The following is a 17609-nucleotide window of genomic DNA, read 5'->3' as shown; positions in this document are numbered from 1 at the left end:
CATGTGTGTTATGACCAACCCTGCCCTACTAGTTATCACTAGTGTGGTATCTTTTTTATTAGTATCATATAAGCCTTTGGAGAGCGATCTGACCGTGTGTCAGTTCAACCGAAGTGGATCATTCTGACATACACAGGGATATGTTGAAAGTTTAACTGTACCTCACTGTTGTCATCATAGTGGTACTTTCTTGCCGAGGATAATAAGGAATCGTGGTGAAATGACCATTTATTTCTTGATACATTAGTGCGCACCTTAAAAAATGAGCAGAATGGAGTCAGAACTTTGCAGTTCTTCGTCGTCATTTGTAGGCCGACACCGTTCGGGATGGGGTCTTACCATTGAAAAAAGCATAGTACAGACTTTCACCAGTTATGTTTTATGAATACCACTTTCAGACACGCACACTTGATTTCGGTTATGAGAATGGACACTACTAATAGCTTTGGGAGAGCCAGCCATAACAAAACTCTCCCATCTGGTGAGCAAGATGTGTGAGACAGGTGAAATAGCCTCAGACTTCAAGAAGAATATAATAATTCCAATTCCAATGAAAGCGGGTACTGACAGGAGTAATAATTACCAAACTATCAGTTTCATAAATCACGGTTGCAAAAGTATATACAAATTGTTTGCAGATGAATGGAGAAACTGGTAGAAGCCGACCTCGGGCAAGATCAGTTTGGATTCCGCAGAAATGTAGGAACACTCGCGGCAATACTGACCCTACGACTTATTTTAGAAGATTGGTTAAGGAAAGACAAACTTACGTTTATAGCATTTGTAGACATAGAGAAAGGTTTTGACAATGTTGACTGGAATACTCTGTTTCAAATTCTGAAGGTGGCCGGGGTAAAATACAGGGAGCGAAAGTCTATTTACTGTTTGTACAGAAACGAGACGGCAGTTACAACAATCGAGGGGCACGAAAGGGAAGCCGTGGTTGAGAAGGAATTGAGACAGGGTTGTAGCCTGTCTCCGGCACCATTCAATCTGTATATTGAGCAAGCAGTAAAGGACACAAAAGTAAAATTTGGAGTAGCAATTAAAATCCAGGGAGGAGAAATAAAAACCTTGAGGTTTGCCCATGTAACTCTGTCAGAAAGCGAAGGACTTTGAAGAGCAGGTGAACGGAATGGACAGTACCTTGAAGGAGGATATGAGATGAACATGAAGAAAAGCAAAACAAGGATAATGGAGTTAATCGAGTTAAATGAGGTGATGCTGAGGGAATTAGATTAGGAAATGAGATACTTAAAGTAGTAGATAAGTTTTGCTATTTGGGCAGAAAATAACTAATGATGGTCAAAGTAGGGAGGATATAACAAGGAGACTGGCGATGGCGAGGAAAGCCGTTCTGAGGAAGAGAAATTTGTTAACATCGAGTATAGATTTAAATGTCAGGAAGTCTTTTGTGAAAGTATTTGTACAGAGTGTAACCATGTATGGAAGTGAAACCTGGACGACAAACAGTTTAGACAAGCAGAGAATAAAAGCTTTTGAAAAGTGGTGCTACAGAAGAATGCTGAAGATTAGATGGGTAGAGCACGTAACTATGGAGGAGGTACTGAATAGAATTGGGGAGAAGAGGAATTTGTGGCACAATTTGACTAGAAGACGGGATCGTTTGGTAGGACACGTTCTGCGGCTTCAAAGAAGCACAAATGTAGTATTAGAGGGAAGGGTTGAAGGTAAAAACCGTAGAGGGAGACCAAGAGATGAATATACTAAGCAGATTCGGGAGGATGTAGGTTGCAGTAGTTACTCGGAGACGAATAGCCTTGCACAGAATAGAGTCGCATAGAGAGATTACAGTTCGTAGTAATTGACGGAAAGTCATCGAGTTAAACAGACGTAATATCTGACCTTCCTCAAGGAAATGTAATAGGCCATCTACTGTTCCTTATCTGTATAAACGAGGTGAGCTTCCATCGTAGATTATTTCCATATGAAGCTGTCGCTTACCGTGTAGGGAACTCATCAAAACCAATTGCAAAGTGTATTAGAAAATATATCTGAAGTGTCGAGACAACATGTAATTCCATCTTTTACGCAACAATACAAACTCAGTACAATAGGCTGTAGGGTAGTAGGACTCAAGCAATCACCATCGACAGTTGCATTGTACATTTTATTTGGTACCTTTAAACAAGAGAACTTGACAAATAAAACCATCACATGTTTAAAACTACCATACATCTTTAAAAATTACCATTCGGGTGAAAATAAACTACTTCAATTTAAAACATTCTATAATAACGTGGCGATTATGGCTTATTACACATTGACTGAAATGAGTTACATTTTATATACTCTGAATTGTAATCAAGCTGAAGAACAATTTACTAAAATTTAACTAATGTTCTCTTTCATTACGATAGTGATTGTTATTCCCAAAATAATTCAGAGTTCAGGCAACAGTCAGATACCATGGCACACAACATGGTGCTTAAATGGTAGGCACCACATAATTTAACATATAAAATATAAAATTTGATGTGAGCAAACAAGCTCGCGAGATTCAACAACTACGTTCAGGAAACGTTCGTCCGCCCTCTCAGCTTTTTCCAATACTGGCTCGACATGGATCCCCAGACGGGAGCAGCAACGGTCACGAATAGGCACGAGAAAATCCCAGAACTACTGGGTATCTACAACAGACTGATATCTGCATTAAATAAGTAGAAACACAATAACTCATTACAACACATCATCAGTAAAATTAATACATGAAATTAATTACAATATCGATCTACTGTCATTGAAGGAATTCTAGTACCACCATCAACAGAAACCGTTTCAGGCTATTAAACACACAATAACAATTGGCCTCTCAATAACTGGCAAGAATTTAGGACACTACTGATTTCAAATTATACACGTATCTCTCAGACACACTATTAGTTAAAACAGAAACATAACAGTAATGTTATTACAATTCGGAGATAAATACATCCAGGGATATATATATATATATATATATATATATATATATATATATATATATATATATATATATATATATATATATATATATAGTGTTACAAAAAGGTACGGCCAAACTTTCAGGAAACATTCCTCACACACAAAGAAAGAAAATATGTTATGTGCACATGTGTCCGGAAACGCTTACTTTCCATGTTAGAGTTCATTTTATTACTTCTCTTCAAATCACATTAATCATGGAATGGAAACTCACAGCAACAGAACTTACCTGACTTCAAACACTTTGTTACAGGAAATGTTCAAAATGTCCTCCGTTAGCGAGGATACATGCGTCCACCCTCCGTCGCATGGAATCCCTGATGCGCTGATGCAGCCCTGGAGAATGGCGTACTGTATCACAGCCGTCCACAATACGAGCACGAAGAGTCTCTACATTTGGTACCGGGGTTGCGTAGACAAGAGCTTTCAAATGCCCCCATAAATGAAAGTCAAGAGGGTTGAGGTCAGGAGAGCGTGGAGGCCATGGAATTGGTCCGCCTCTACCAATCCATCGGTCACCGAATCTGTTGTTGAGGAGCGTACGAACACTTCAACTGAAATGTGCAGGAGCTCCATCGTGCATGAACCACATGTTGTGTCGTACTTGTAAAGGCACATGTTCTAGCAGCACAGGTAGAGTATCCCGTATGAAATCATGATTACGTTCTCCATTGAGCGTAGGTGGAAGAACACGGGGCCCAATCAAGACATCAACAATGCCTGCCCAAACGTTGACAGAAAATCTGTGGTGATGACGTGATTGCACAATTGCGTGCGGATTCTCGTCAGCCCACACATGTTGATTGTGAAAATTTACAATTTGATCACGTTGGAATGAAGTCTCATCCGTAAAGAGAACATTTGCACTGAAATGAGGATTGACACATGTTGGATGAACCATTCGCAGAAGTGTACCCGTGGAGGCCAATCAGCTGCTGATAGTGCCTGCACACGCTGTACATGGTACGGAAACAACTGGTTCTCCCGTAGCACTCTCCATACAGTGACGTGGTCAACGTTACCTTGTACAGCAGCAACTTCTCTGACGCTGACATTAGGATTATCGTCAACTGCACGAAGAATTGCCTCGTACATTGCAGGTGTCCTCGTCGTTCTAGGTCTTCCCCAGTCGCGAGTCATAGGCCGGATTCTTCCGTGCTCCCGAAGACGCCGATCAATTGCTTCGAACGTCTTCCTGTCGGGACACCTTCGTTCTGGAAATCTGTCTCGATACAAACGTACCGCGCCACGGCTATTGCCCCGTGCTAATCCATACATCAAATGGGGATCTACCAACTCCGCATTTGTAAACATTGCACTGACTGCAAAACCACGTTCGTGATGAACACTAACCTGTTGATGCTACGTACTGATGTGCTTGCTGCTAGTACTGTAGAGCAATGAGTCGCATGTCAACCCAAGCACAGAAGTCAACATTACCGTCCTTCAGTTGGGCCAACTGGCGGTGAATCGAGGAAGTACAGTACATAGGGACGAAACTAAAATGAGCTCTAACATGGGAATTAAGCGTTTCCGGACATATGTCCACCTAACATCTTTTCTTTATTTGTGTGTTTCCTGAAAGTTGGGCCGTACCTTTTTGTAACACCATATATATATATATATATATATATATATATATATATATATATATATATATATATATATATATAACTCTGTGGTGTGATATAAACACAGTAACCAGGCGGTACGTAAACAACGGCCAGCAAACTGCATTCAATGGCGGTTAAACCTCGACAGCAGGGATCTACAACGGAATGTCTCAGCACTCCAGGCCCTCGTAAATGTTAATGATCACACCACATATACCTTAAAACATTACGTATTAAACCAATTAAAATCAGCACATTGAAGGCCAGACCCAGTAGGAGTAGCGACGGCCGCACAAGAAAATACAGTCAACCACACAGAACCCATTAGTGGATTCCGACCACAATTTACAGGAGAAGCAAGACCCTTATCCTCTTGCTTGTTCGACGAAGCCAGCCGCCGCAGATCCCGATGCCTGAAGACATAATGCAAGCGTAAAAAACACCAACAGCTTCCCAGTAACATCTCTTTCCACGCCGGCGATATTTGCCACGGCGCCGTCACCCGGGTAACGACCCCTTTTAGACGTGCCCTGCTTGCTGGCTGACACCGGACCTTAGCTGTCCGCCATAGTTCCCAAACGCCGTTACTGCTCGGCGTCCAAAAGCAAAATCACTCCCTCTTCCTCAGCTGTTCCTCTCGCTTCCGATCGGCCTGGTAGGTGGCGCCAGCGCCCGCTCTGCGCACATCGCCGGAAAGATGACCCATACCGCCGGCGGTAATGTCGCTGATCGAGCCACGCGGCTCAATATCGTTTGGTGCGAAGAGTGGCAATTGACCCTGAATAAGTGAATATGGAAAAGGGTGAGTTGATTCACATGAGTACTAAAAGGAATCCGTTAAATTTCGGTTACAAGGTAAAAAACACAAATCTAAGGCCGCCAATTCAACTTAATACCTGGGAATTACAATTACAAACAGCTTCAGTTGTAACCATAACGTAGATAATGTTGTGGAGAAGGCAAACCAGAGACTGCGTTTTATTGGCAGAGCGCTTGGAAGGTTAAAGCGATTGCCTACACTACGCTTGTTCGTCGTCTGCTAGAATACTGCTGAGCAGTATGGGATCCTCACCAGGCTGGACTGACGGAGCACATCGAAAGAGTTCAAAGAAGGGCAGCTTCTTTTGTATTATAGCGAAATATGGAAGAGTGTATCATGGATAGGACGAGCGAATTGGGGCGGCAGTGATTAAAACGAAGAGATCATTTCACGAAATTTCAGTTCCATCATTCTCCTCCGAATGCGAAAATAATGTTGACACCCACCGACATAGGGAGTAATGATCATAGTAATAAAATAAGAGAAATCGGAACTCGCACGGAAGATTTTAAGTGTTCGTTTCTCCCACGCGCTGTTAGAGAGTAGAACGGTAGAAAAATATTATGAAAGTGGTTCAGTGACCAGCTGCCTGGTACTTGATTGTAAATTGCAGAGTATTCATTACGTCTTTGTTTTAATGATTACCACCCGAGCCGGCTTATAATTTCGTGATGTTGTCTCCCCTATTTTGCGGTAATAAGAAACGATGTGCCCTTTTTTGGAATTTGTCGGTGTCTTCCGTCAGTCCTATCCGGTAAGAACTGCGCAGCAATATTCCAAAAGAAGGAAGGAAACAAGTTCAGTGTTTTAACATCCCGTCGACAACGTGATCATTAGAGACGAAGCAAAAACTCGGGTTAGGAAACGAAGAGGAAAGAAACCGACCTTGTCTTTTCAGAGCAATTATCACGGCATTTACATTGAGCGATTTTGCGGAAATCACGGAAAACAGATACGGGGATGGTCGAACGGGGATTTGAACTATCGTGCTCCCGAAATATAATCCAGAAGAGGATTGCCAGTCCCTTTAGAAGATTCGTTGCATCTCCTAAGTGTTCTGCAAAAAGACACAATTTTTGATTCGCTTTCCCCGCAACGTTTTTTATCTGAAGTTCCAGTTTAATTCGTAAGTGTAACTCCTAGATACCGGGTGATTATAATTGAAATGCAGCTACTAACGGAGGTCTAGTGTGGGTTATAACTATCATATGGCAATGAAACTTGGTAGACATGCAAATGCATTACCCATTAACGCTGGTTACAAATTAGTTCCAATTTTTGTCACCAGATGAAAATCTGGAGCTGTACAGCATCTCGTCAACATCTCCGATGCTGGTATTCAAGAAATTCTGTAGGTGGCAATTAATAATAAGTTCAACATAAGCCCTTCTCACTTGTTTGACATTGTCTGCATACGTCCAGTTTCTACATATGGAAACATTTATATATGGCTTCTTGCGCTCACAGCGCTAGATTTGCACCTGGTGGCCGAAATAGGAACTAACTTTTTTCCAGCGTAAGTCGCATTAACGCTTAACAATATCTACTAAGTTTCGCTGCCATATGATAAAAATGGTTCAAATGGCTCTGAGCACTATGGGACTTAACTGCTGAGGTCATCAGTCCCCTAGAACTTAGAAGTACTTAAAACTAACCTAAGGACGCCACACACATCCATGCCCGAGGCAGGATTCGAACCTGCGACCGTAGCGGTCGCGCGGTTCCAGACTGTAGCGCCTAGAACCGCTCGGCCAACTCGGCCGGCCATATGATAATTACAGCCGACATTGTACCTCTGTAGCTGCATTTTAATTACGTCCGCGCACTATTTAGCTGAATCGGCAAATTAAAAATTTGTGTGAGTTATCGTTTAAATCTTCTTATACGATGTAGTATGTGAAAGCTGTGTCTTTGAGTTGACCGCAAGTGGTCTAGATTTTTGTAGCATTTTAGCCAACAGGAAAGTTTCGTGTGATATTCAGCGCCGTGTTTCTAGGTCGCTGTGTTATTCTCGTCCGCTGCGACTGGGTTTGTGAAGTAGGGCGCTGCATCCACTATCACGCTTTTTCTGACAACCGAAAGCAGAGGAACCTAGTCCGGCGCAAATGAAACGTGGCGCCGGGCTCGTTGTGTTAACAGAGGAAAGTGTGCGGGGAGGAAATGTACGTGTGATTGAGCGGCGGTGGCAGCCGGCGGTCAGGCGGGGCTGCGTGGGCGTCGCGAATCCGTAGCAGTGCGGCTGGCGCGCTCAGACAATGGCACAAATCGAACGCGTCGCTGCTGCCTCCCCCGAGGGCCCTGACCGCCTGTCTTTGTGCAGGGGGCGCTCTGCCCCCGGGCGCACCCTCCCTACTTAGTAGCTCGTTTACAAGCAACTTGACAAGCTAAATTCTCCTAGCGTCTCGACAACATTCACGGAAATGACGGTAACACGGCGGCTGAACAATATACACTGATATGGCAAAAGACATGGGATAGCAATGTACGCGTATACAGATGGCAGTAGTAATGCTTGCACAAGGTATAAAAGGGCAGTGCATTGACGGACCTCTCAGGTGATTCATGTGAAAGGTTTCCGTTGTGATTATGGTCACACGACGGGAATTAACAGACTTAGACATGGAATGGTTGTTGGAGTTAGCCACCTGGGACATTCCATTTCGAAACTCGTAAGGGAATTCAACATTCCGAGATTCACAGTTTCAAGAATGTGCCGAGGATACAAAATTTCAGGGATTGTCTCTCACAACAGACAACTCAGTGGCCGACGGCCTTCACTTAACGACCGAGAGCAGCATCATTTGCGCAAAGTTGTCAGTGCTGACAGACAAGCAACACTGTGTGAATTAATCGCAGAATGTTGGACTTAAGACTAACGTATCCGTTAGGACAGTGCAACGAAATCTGTCATGGGCTATCGCAGCAGACGACTGTCAGGATTGCCTTTGCTAACAACACGACATCGCCTGCAGTGCCTCCCCTGGGCTCGTGACCATACAGTTTGGGCGACTGCAAAACCGTGGCTCGCGAAGAGGAGTCCCGATTTCAGTTGGTAAGTGCTGATGGTAGGATACGACTGTGGCGCATACTCCACGAAGTCAAAGTCAACAAAGCAATGTGCACGCTGGTGGCTTCTTAATGTGTGGGATGTGTTTACACGAAACAGACTGGGTCCTCTGGTAAAACTGAACCGATCATTGGCTAGAAACGGCTGTATTCGGCTATGTGGACACCATTTGCAGCCATTAATGGACACCATGTTCCCAAACAACGACGGAATTTTTATGGATGACAATGCGCCATGTCACTGGGCCATAGATGTTCGGGACTGGTTTGAAGAACATTCCAGACAGTTCGAGCATATGATTTAGCCATCCAGGTCGCCCGACTTGAATCCCATTGAAAATTTATGGAACATAATCGAGAGGTAAGTTTGTGCACAAAATTCTTTTACAATTATGTACGGCTCAGTGCTCAGCTACGATCTACTCTCTTCTCCAAGAAGGAAGTCAGTACCAAGACTAATTTATCTGTGCACCGTTCAATCTTTCGACCAACTTTGTTGTATGGGAGCTAAAGCTAGCTGGATTTAGGTTACCTTATCAATAAGGTTGAGGTTACGGATATGAAAGTAGCTAGGATGATTGCAGGCACTAGTAGATGGGAACAATGGCAGGGGGGTGTCCTCAATGAGGAAATCAAAGAACAGGCTTAGATGGTGGGGTCATGTTACACGCATGAGAGAAGCAAGGTTACCCAAGAGACTCATGGGTTCAGTAGCAGAGGGTAGGAGGAGTCGGGTTAGACCAAGGAGAAGGTACCTGGATTCGGTTAAGAATGATTTTGAAGTAATAGGCTTAACGTCAGAAGAGGCACCAATGTTAGCACTGAATAGGGGATCATGGAGGAATTTTATAAGGGGGACTATGCTCCAGACTGAACGCTGAAAGGCATAATCAGTCTTAAGTGATGATGATGATGATGATGATGTACGGCTATTGGGACAGCAAGGCTCAGTATTTTTGCAACAGATTTTCAACGACTTGTGGAGTCCATTGCGTGTCAAGTTGCTGCACTACGCCTGTCAAAGAAGGTCCAACACGTCGTTATGAGGTATCCTATGACTTTTGTCAATTCAGTGTAATAACAGAGACTAAAATATGAAGTATTGACATTCACTGCTGAGAAAGTTGTTTCATCTGACAGTTGAAGACACACTAACGCCTCTAGTGCAAGAAGGTCATTCGACACTTAATGTCATGTGTGCTGTAAAAATGATGTTCGTTTTTAATTCTTTTTAAACTTAATTTACGAAATAGTCGTTATACACTCTAACGAATCACCACGAAGGAGTTATGCAAATTGCTCACAAATTGATATTCATACAGGTATCGACGGAAAATGCAAAATTGTATACTTTCGCGTCCGATGAATGAATGTGTGACGCTACAGCGCAATTTCACCACGAAGCTGCCAGGGATAGTAAACACAGCATGAAGTCTTTGCAGATTTCATTCCGTGTACTCACATGCCCTGCAGACAGGCGCTGTCATTTGAATGGAAGCGTTACTACTATTCGACGGTTTGGCGGGAATGGGTGATGTATGGCCAAACGCAGCGTCAAGAAGAAAGTGGTCGATCTAGAGAGAAGACAGAACAAAAGGGTGGAGTGATCGTCAGAGAAGTTATCAGAGCCCCAGATTCACCATTATCGTCGATCCGACGTGCAACTGGTGCCTCAGTGACCACAAGGATCAATAACAGGCAGCTCACTGAAATGGGGCTGAACTCACGGTGCCCCTTGTGCCGTCTACACTGTACACCAACAAGAACGTTTCCAGTGGCGTCGGCCTGTAATCTCATTAACTGCAGTAGAATTGTCTTCAGTGGTGGGCGCCGCTTCGAACTGAGCCCCGATTACCAGCTAAGACGTGTCTGAAGACACTCCAGTCAGCGGTGGAATACCAACCTGCCTCCCCCCACACGGCCTGACAGCTAGGACTGATGGTCTGGGCAGCCATTTCACTCCAAAGCCGGACCCCTTTGGTTGTCTTCTGGGCAACCTTACAGCACAGCGGTACGTCGACGATACTCTTACGCCCCGTTTGGTAGCGTTTCATGGCAAGCCATCCTCGGCTTACATTTCAGCAAGTTAATGACCCGCCAGCGCATAGCGAGAGTTAACACTGTTCGTCTTCGTGCTTGCCAAACCCTACCTTTGTAGCAAGGTCGCAGTATTCTCCCCAATTATTGAAAGCGTTTGGAGAATTAGGGGCAGTACCCTCCATCCATCTCGTGATTTTGTCGATCTAACGCGCCAATTGCACGTAATTTGGCACGATATCCGTGAGGGGGGCATCCAACAACTCTGTCAATGAATGCCAAGCCTAATAACTGCTTGCATAATGGCCATTATTGACTTGCACAGTTTGCGAAGCTCTTTCTCTTGAATGAATCATCCAATTTTTTTCTGAGCTTCTAGTCATTTGTTTGTCTGAATTTGTTTCTCATATCTACAGATTACCGTTCCATTCGGATAATTCCTTCTCATTGCATCGGCTTCTCTCTCTCTTCTTTGTCTTATAGTGTATTTTTGCTTCCAAGTGTTGCTAAAATACGAAGAGCTGAATAAGCTTAAAATACATGTAAATAAAGTTGAAGCTCATGAATGTAAATGCATGTGCTACAAGACAATAATGAAAAAGTACTCCAGAAATTGTATATAATTGTAACTTATCCCACTGAAAGCAACAGAATATAAGTGCAGTATCTGTGAGGGCAATTTTTTTTTCCAGGCACGTTGATCGTGTCACTGTCTCCTTCTTTATTACGATGCTTGGCTGCACACTGCAGGTACAACTACGACGCTCGTGCTGCGTTTTCGATGGAATGTATTTGCTCGTCCACCAACTTGGCTAACTCTAATTTGCATCGTTTCACTTCATTAACGTTGGCTATGAGGACAGCATTTTGACATAGACCGAGACCTGCACATTGGTGTAGGGAATTTGCATGGCAGTTTAATTCCTTAAAGAATCCTGAGGAGGAGGAGGTAATGCTCTTCGAAGCAGATATTATTTTATGTGCAATCAGTACATCATTAGTAAATAATATGCATTTGATCTTCTGGCCTCCTATGCTTACTGCCTGGCCTCCTGCGCTTACTGTCGCCCTTCTCTACTTCTAGCGTCTTCATTACCAATCTTCGACATACATGGTGAATCAGCTGCCCTTATCTATGGGTTTTATGCAACCCACAACACCTTCAAAAACCACGTGCGAGATATTCATCTCTCGCTTGCTACATACAAACTGTTAGTCCTACAGAAAAAATGAAGAGGAGCTTTATATAATTCCTTTAATGTCGTTCAATTTTGTAATGGCATAAGTTTTCGCTAGAGGCCGTAGTTTTCAAATTATTACACAAAAATGTCGCGTTTTCTTGAATAAGGCGAAAACAGCGGTCCTACAAAATCTCCGGTTTATATTTTCTGTAGGATTAGTAATCTGCACATAGCAACCAAGAGATTATGAAAATTTGTGTTTTTTGAAGATGTTGTGGGTTGCATAAGGACAGCTGATTCACTCTGTATATCGAAGATTGGTAATGAAGATGCTACAAGTAGAGAAGGAAGGAGTAAGCATAAGAGACCGGAAGATTAACTGTATATGATTTGATGATGATATGGTACTGCTTGCAAATAAAACAGTATCTCGAAGAGGATTATCCACACCTGAGGAAGGATTGCAAGTCTTTGAAACAAAAGTCAACACAAAGAAAGTTAAGATTATGTCAGTACATGACAAAGAAGATATGAAAGTGAAAACAACAGAAAGTCAAATTGGTCAGGATAGCACAGTTCTGGCATTTGGAGAGGATGGTAACTCATAATTGGACTACCGAAAATAAATAAGATCTATAACTGCGATGGCAAAGCTAGCTTCCTAGTAAAAGAAACGTTTATTATGAAGCAAAGGGTTCGATGTAAGATAAAGATTCGTTTAAAGGCTTCGTGAGGAGTTTTTCCTTTTCTTTATGGTTCTCAAAGCGGGATTGAAGAAAAAGAAAGAAGGAAATAGAATTGAAACATTCGACCCGTGGTTTTGGAGAATAATGCGCAAAATAAATTGGGTGGATAAAGTGAAGAACAGTCTAGTACTGGAAAGGGTAAAGGAACAGAGAACTGAAACTGGTTAAGAAAATGGAGGTAGACTGTGTGGGACATATACTGCGAAGAAAAGGAATTATAGCGACAGCTATGGAAAGTATAGTGGAAGGATGGAAGAAAATAAGAAGGGAAGAATAAAAAAGCTGGGTGAAGTGAAAACAGGAGGATACCAGACTACGAGGAAGTTTATGTGGTATGGTATCAGTTGTGGAATGGTATCAGATGTCAGGAACCACTTTCTTCTGATGATGAGTCCATGGTACTCTTGTATATTGGAATTTTTAACGAGATATTGTGTATCGATGTCTTATTAATATGATTTTGAAGACGACTTGAAGCCGAAACTGAAGTTTATAGGAGGGCAAGTCAATTATTATCCGCAAATTAGTTATAAATTTTAATTGTAATTAAATAGGAAACTTACAAGAACATCATTTTTCGACATAGTCTCCTTGCGTATCAACGCACTTGGTCCATCGTTGTACAAGCTACCTGATGCCCTCATAAAAGAAGGTTCTCGGCTGAGCTGCGAGCCAGGAATGCACCGCTTCTTTCACTTCTTCGTCCGAGGCAAATCGACGACCCCTTAATGCCTGTTTGAGTGGACCAAACAAGTGATAGTCAGAAGGGGCATGATCTGGACTATATGGATGATGGTGCATTACTTCAAATTTGAGTTTCTGGAGCGTTTCAGCAGTGTGGGCAGCAGTATGCGGACGGGCATTGTCGTGCAAGAACAGAACACCTTTTCACAGCAATCCTCGGAGTGTGCTTCGAATTACAGTCTTTAGCCTGGCAATAAGCATCTCACTCTAACGTACACTGTTTATTGTTGTGCCCCTTTTCCCATAATGTTCCAGTACTGGACCTTGTGCGTCCCAAAAAACCGTAAGCATCAGTTTTCCTGCCGGACGGTTGGGTCTTGAACTTTTTCTTGCACTCCGAATTTGGATGTTTCCATTCCATACTTTGCCGTTTACTCTCCGGCTCGTAATGATGGATCCGTGTTTCGTCACCAGTAATGATCCTATCTAAGAAGTTGCCCCCTTCGTTACCACAGGGATCCCAGTGTTTTTTGCAGACGTCCAAGCGCGTTTCTTTATGCAACTGTGTGAGTTGTTTTGGGACCCATCTTGCACAAACTTTATGAAACCAAAATTTGTTGTGGATGATTTCGTAGGCAGAACTGTGACTAATTTGCAGACAATGCACCACTTCGTCAATAGTTAATCGTGTGTCTAAGAGAATCATTTCACGTGAACGCTCAATAGCCTCTTCATTTGTGGCGATAAACGGTCGTCTGGCACCTTAATTGTGCGTACCACTTGTGCGACCATTTCGGAATTTTTCAATCTATTCGTGGACACTCCGTTGTGGCAAAACACTGTTCCTGTACTGTACCGAAAGTCTTCGATGAATTTCGGCCCCTGATACGCCTTCCGACCACAAAAAACGGATCACTGATCGTTGCTCTTCTTTGGTGCAAATAGACAGCGGAGCAGCCATGATTAACAGGGTGGCAGCGATAATGAAACTAACGTAGCAGCTTGAAAATTGCAAAGATAAAACAATAAATAAACAAAGTATGCGTCATCAACGTAAAACGACAGTACTACCAAAATAAACAAAAATATATCTAAATTGCGGATATATTACGTTGTCTAGAGTATTACGATAGCGTACCCTATAATGATGTAATGTCAGTCATTGACAAAACGCGAGGCTGTAGCGAAAGTAAGTAACGGTGGTGTAGGGTGCGCAAGTGGGGGTAGCGAAGTGATTGCAGCACAGCCGTGTGGCTCAGGTCAGGAAATCTGGCAGTCCCGCGGAGAGGTTATTAAACTGTTGTTGGCGCCGTAACTGTAAATCAAAATTGCCTCCTATGTATTGCTTGCTATAATCCGTTTTCTTTTTGCGAAAAACATTAAAGCTGTGGACATTCATAATTAAATTTATTTACTGTACGGAGAAGATATAATGAATAATAGTGCTGTAAGAAAATCGTTCCCTATTTTCTCAAAAACTGACATTCTGGAACGGTGGCTATGTACAAAATATAAGTTAATTCATGCAAGGAAGAAAACAGCAACCACCCACTACCGATGATGGTGTATGTTTGTACGAATAGCGCCGATACTGGTTTCGAGCCGACAGATTCATCTCCAGACGACTGTTCATGACTAGATACATTTTCTTGATGTTTAATTAGTTTTTTGTGAAAGTTCCATGGGATAGTGTTGCCCTGCAGCAAAAATTGGTATTACAAAGGACCTGTTTAAACGTAACTATCCGTAATAACGACTGAAAACAACGTAAACAAATGTTTGAAGTTGAGCTGTTGTAGTTATAGCTTACCTCCGTCAAAAATCTCGCGTCATTGGGCGGCAGTGTTGTTTGCTTGTGCTCAGGAAGTACTGAAGAGTATTTGAAGCACTTATTTGTTGTATATGTGAGAGTCGCATTGAAAGTAGCGAGAAACAGTTTTTAATTCTCGTAATATACACGAGGGTAATCCCAAAAGTAAGGCCTCCTATTTTTTTTAAGTACATAGACCTGTTTATTTCTATAATGGTTTACATCAGTTTACAGCTTGAACATTTAGCTATTTTTCGAAATAATTACCATTTCTGTCGATGCATTTTTGTAGACGCTGTGGCAGTTTTTGTACGTCCATGTCATACCAGCTCGCCGTCGTGCTGCTCAGAAAGTTCTGAACCTCTTCTTTCACCTCGTCGTCGGAGCTGAATCGCTGGGACCACAATTAACTCTGACAGGTACTCCGAGACTCTGAAAAAACTCAAACGGGCAATTCAGAACTGGAGAAGAGGAATGTTGAGCAAGGGCGTACACATTCTCCATGACAACGCTCGCCCACACGTCGCTCGGCAAACCGTTGCTCTCCTGTAACAGTTTCAGTGGAACATAATCACCCACCCACTCTATAGACCCCCCCCCCCCCCTATAGTCATGATTTGGCGTCCAGTGACTATCACTTGTTCCCTAGGTTAAAAGAACATTTGGCCGGAAAGCGATTCAGCTCCGACGACGAGGTGAAAGAAGAGGTTCATAACTTTCTGAACATCATGGCGGCGAGCTGGTTTCCCGACAGCAGTGGTCGTTCAACAAGACAATGCGATATGTCAAAAGGCCAGGAGTGTGACGGAGTAGTTCGAGGATGTGATTGTCATCTGGCGAGGAATGACTGTTAATCAGACACACGCAAGGGGCGTGTAGCACTTTCCCTGAGCGTGAGGCATGCGGTATGGGATTCGCAGGATCTCAACCGTAATCGATGATCGTTCACCATATCCTCTTGGGTGTGGGAAGGGAATAGTGCTTTCCGAGTGGTTTTTAAGTTGCAATGTAAAACAGGTTGTAATTACTTGGCTGGAAGTGATCAGTGAGCGTACTGTCCGTGTATGTAATGGGGAAGGCACACGATCCGTCGAAGTTTGACCGAGGGCAGGTTATGATGACCCGGAGGGCCGAAACGAGTATTTCAGAAACTGCACGACTTGTCAGTGAGCGACTTCAACACTTGACGAAACCAAGGTCAAACCACATCCAGAAGTCGTGGGGTTAGGCGGCCACTCCTCATTAGGAGATTTCTGACGTCGTAGGCTGGACATACTGATAAAACAGGACAGGCAGCGAACGGTGGCGGAACTAACATCAGACGTAAATTCTGGGCAGAGTACAAGTGTGTCTGAACACACTGTGCACTGAACACTCCTAACGATGGGCTTCCACAGCCGACGACCCATGTACGAGGTGCATTCAAGTTTTAAGGCCTCCGATTTTTTTTCTATTTAACTACTCACCCGAAATCGATGAAACTGGCGTTATTTCTCGACGTAATCGCCCTGCAGACGAACACATTTTTCACAACGCTGACGCCGTGATTCCATGGCAGCGGCGAAGGCTTCTTTAGGAGTCTGTTTTGACCACTGGAAAATCGCTGAGGCAATAGCAGCACGGCTGGTGAATGTGCGGCCACGGAGAGTGTCTTTCATTGTTGGAAAAAGCCAAAAGTCACTAGGAGCCAGGTCAGGTGAGTAGGGAGCATGAGGAATCACTTCAAAGTTGTTATCACGAAGAAACTGTTGCGTAACGTTAGCTGGATGTGCGGGTGCGTTGTCTCAGTGAAACAGCACATGCGCAGCCCTTCGCGGACGTTTTTGTTGCAGTGCAGGAAGGAATTTGTTCTTCAAAACATTTTCGTAGGATGAACCTGTTACCGTAGTGCCCTTTGGAACGCAATGGGTAAGGATTACGCCCTCGCTGTCCCAGAACATGAACACCATGATTTTTTCAGCACTGGCGGTTACCCGAAATTTTTTTGGTGGCGGTGAATCTGTGTGCTTCCATTGAGCTGACTGGCGCTTTGTTTCTGGATTGAAAAATAGCATCCACGTCTCATCCATTGTCACAACCGACGAAAAGAAAGTCCCATTCGTGCTGTCATTGCGCGTCAACATTGCTTGGCAACATGCCACACGGACAGCCGTGTGGTCGTCTGTCAGCAGTCGTGGCACCCACCTGGATGACACTTTTCGCATTTTCAGGTCGTCATGCAGGGTTGTGTGCACAGAACCCATAGAAATGCCAATTCTGGAGGCGATCTATTCGACAGTCATTCGGCTATCCCCCAAAACAATTCTCTCCACTTTCTCGATCATGTCGTCAGACCGGCTTGTGCGAGCCTGAGGTTGTTTCGGTTTGTTGTGACACGATGTTCTGTCTTCATTAAACTGTCGCACCCACGAACGCACTTTCGACACATCTATAACTCCATCACCACATGTCTCCTTCAACTGTCGATGAATTTCAATTGGTTTCACACCACGCAAATTCAGAAAACGAATGATTGCACGCTGTTCAAGTAAGGAAAACGTCGCCATTTTAAGTATTTAAAACAGTTCTCATTCTCGCCGCTGGCAGTAAAATTCCATCTGCCGTACGGTGCTGCCATATCTGGGACGTATTGACAATGAACGCGGCCTCATTTTAAAATAATACGCA

The 17609-nt window shown here is 43.5% G+C and overlaps 1 pseudogene; it reads left to right on the top strand.

Moving 5' to 3' along the window:
• Positions 1 to 15759: 15759 nt before the first annotated feature.
• On the top strand, positions 15760 to 15936 carry LOC126204703 (small nucleolar RNA U3; annotated as a pseudogene).
• Positions 15937 to 17609: the final 1673 nt, after the last annotated feature.

This window comes from Schistocerca nitens, chromosome 9 (assembly GCF_023898315.1).
Source record: "Schistocerca nitens isolate TAMUIC-IGC-003100 chromosome 9, iqSchNite1.1, whole genome shotgun sequence".
In the NCBI taxonomy this organism is placed as follows: domain Eukaryota; kingdom Metazoa; phylum Arthropoda; class Insecta; order Orthoptera; family Acrididae; genus Schistocerca; species Schistocerca nitens.
The sequence above is the reverse complement of the archived record's forward strand: the minus strand, read 5'-3'. Positions and strand labels throughout refer to the sequence as shown.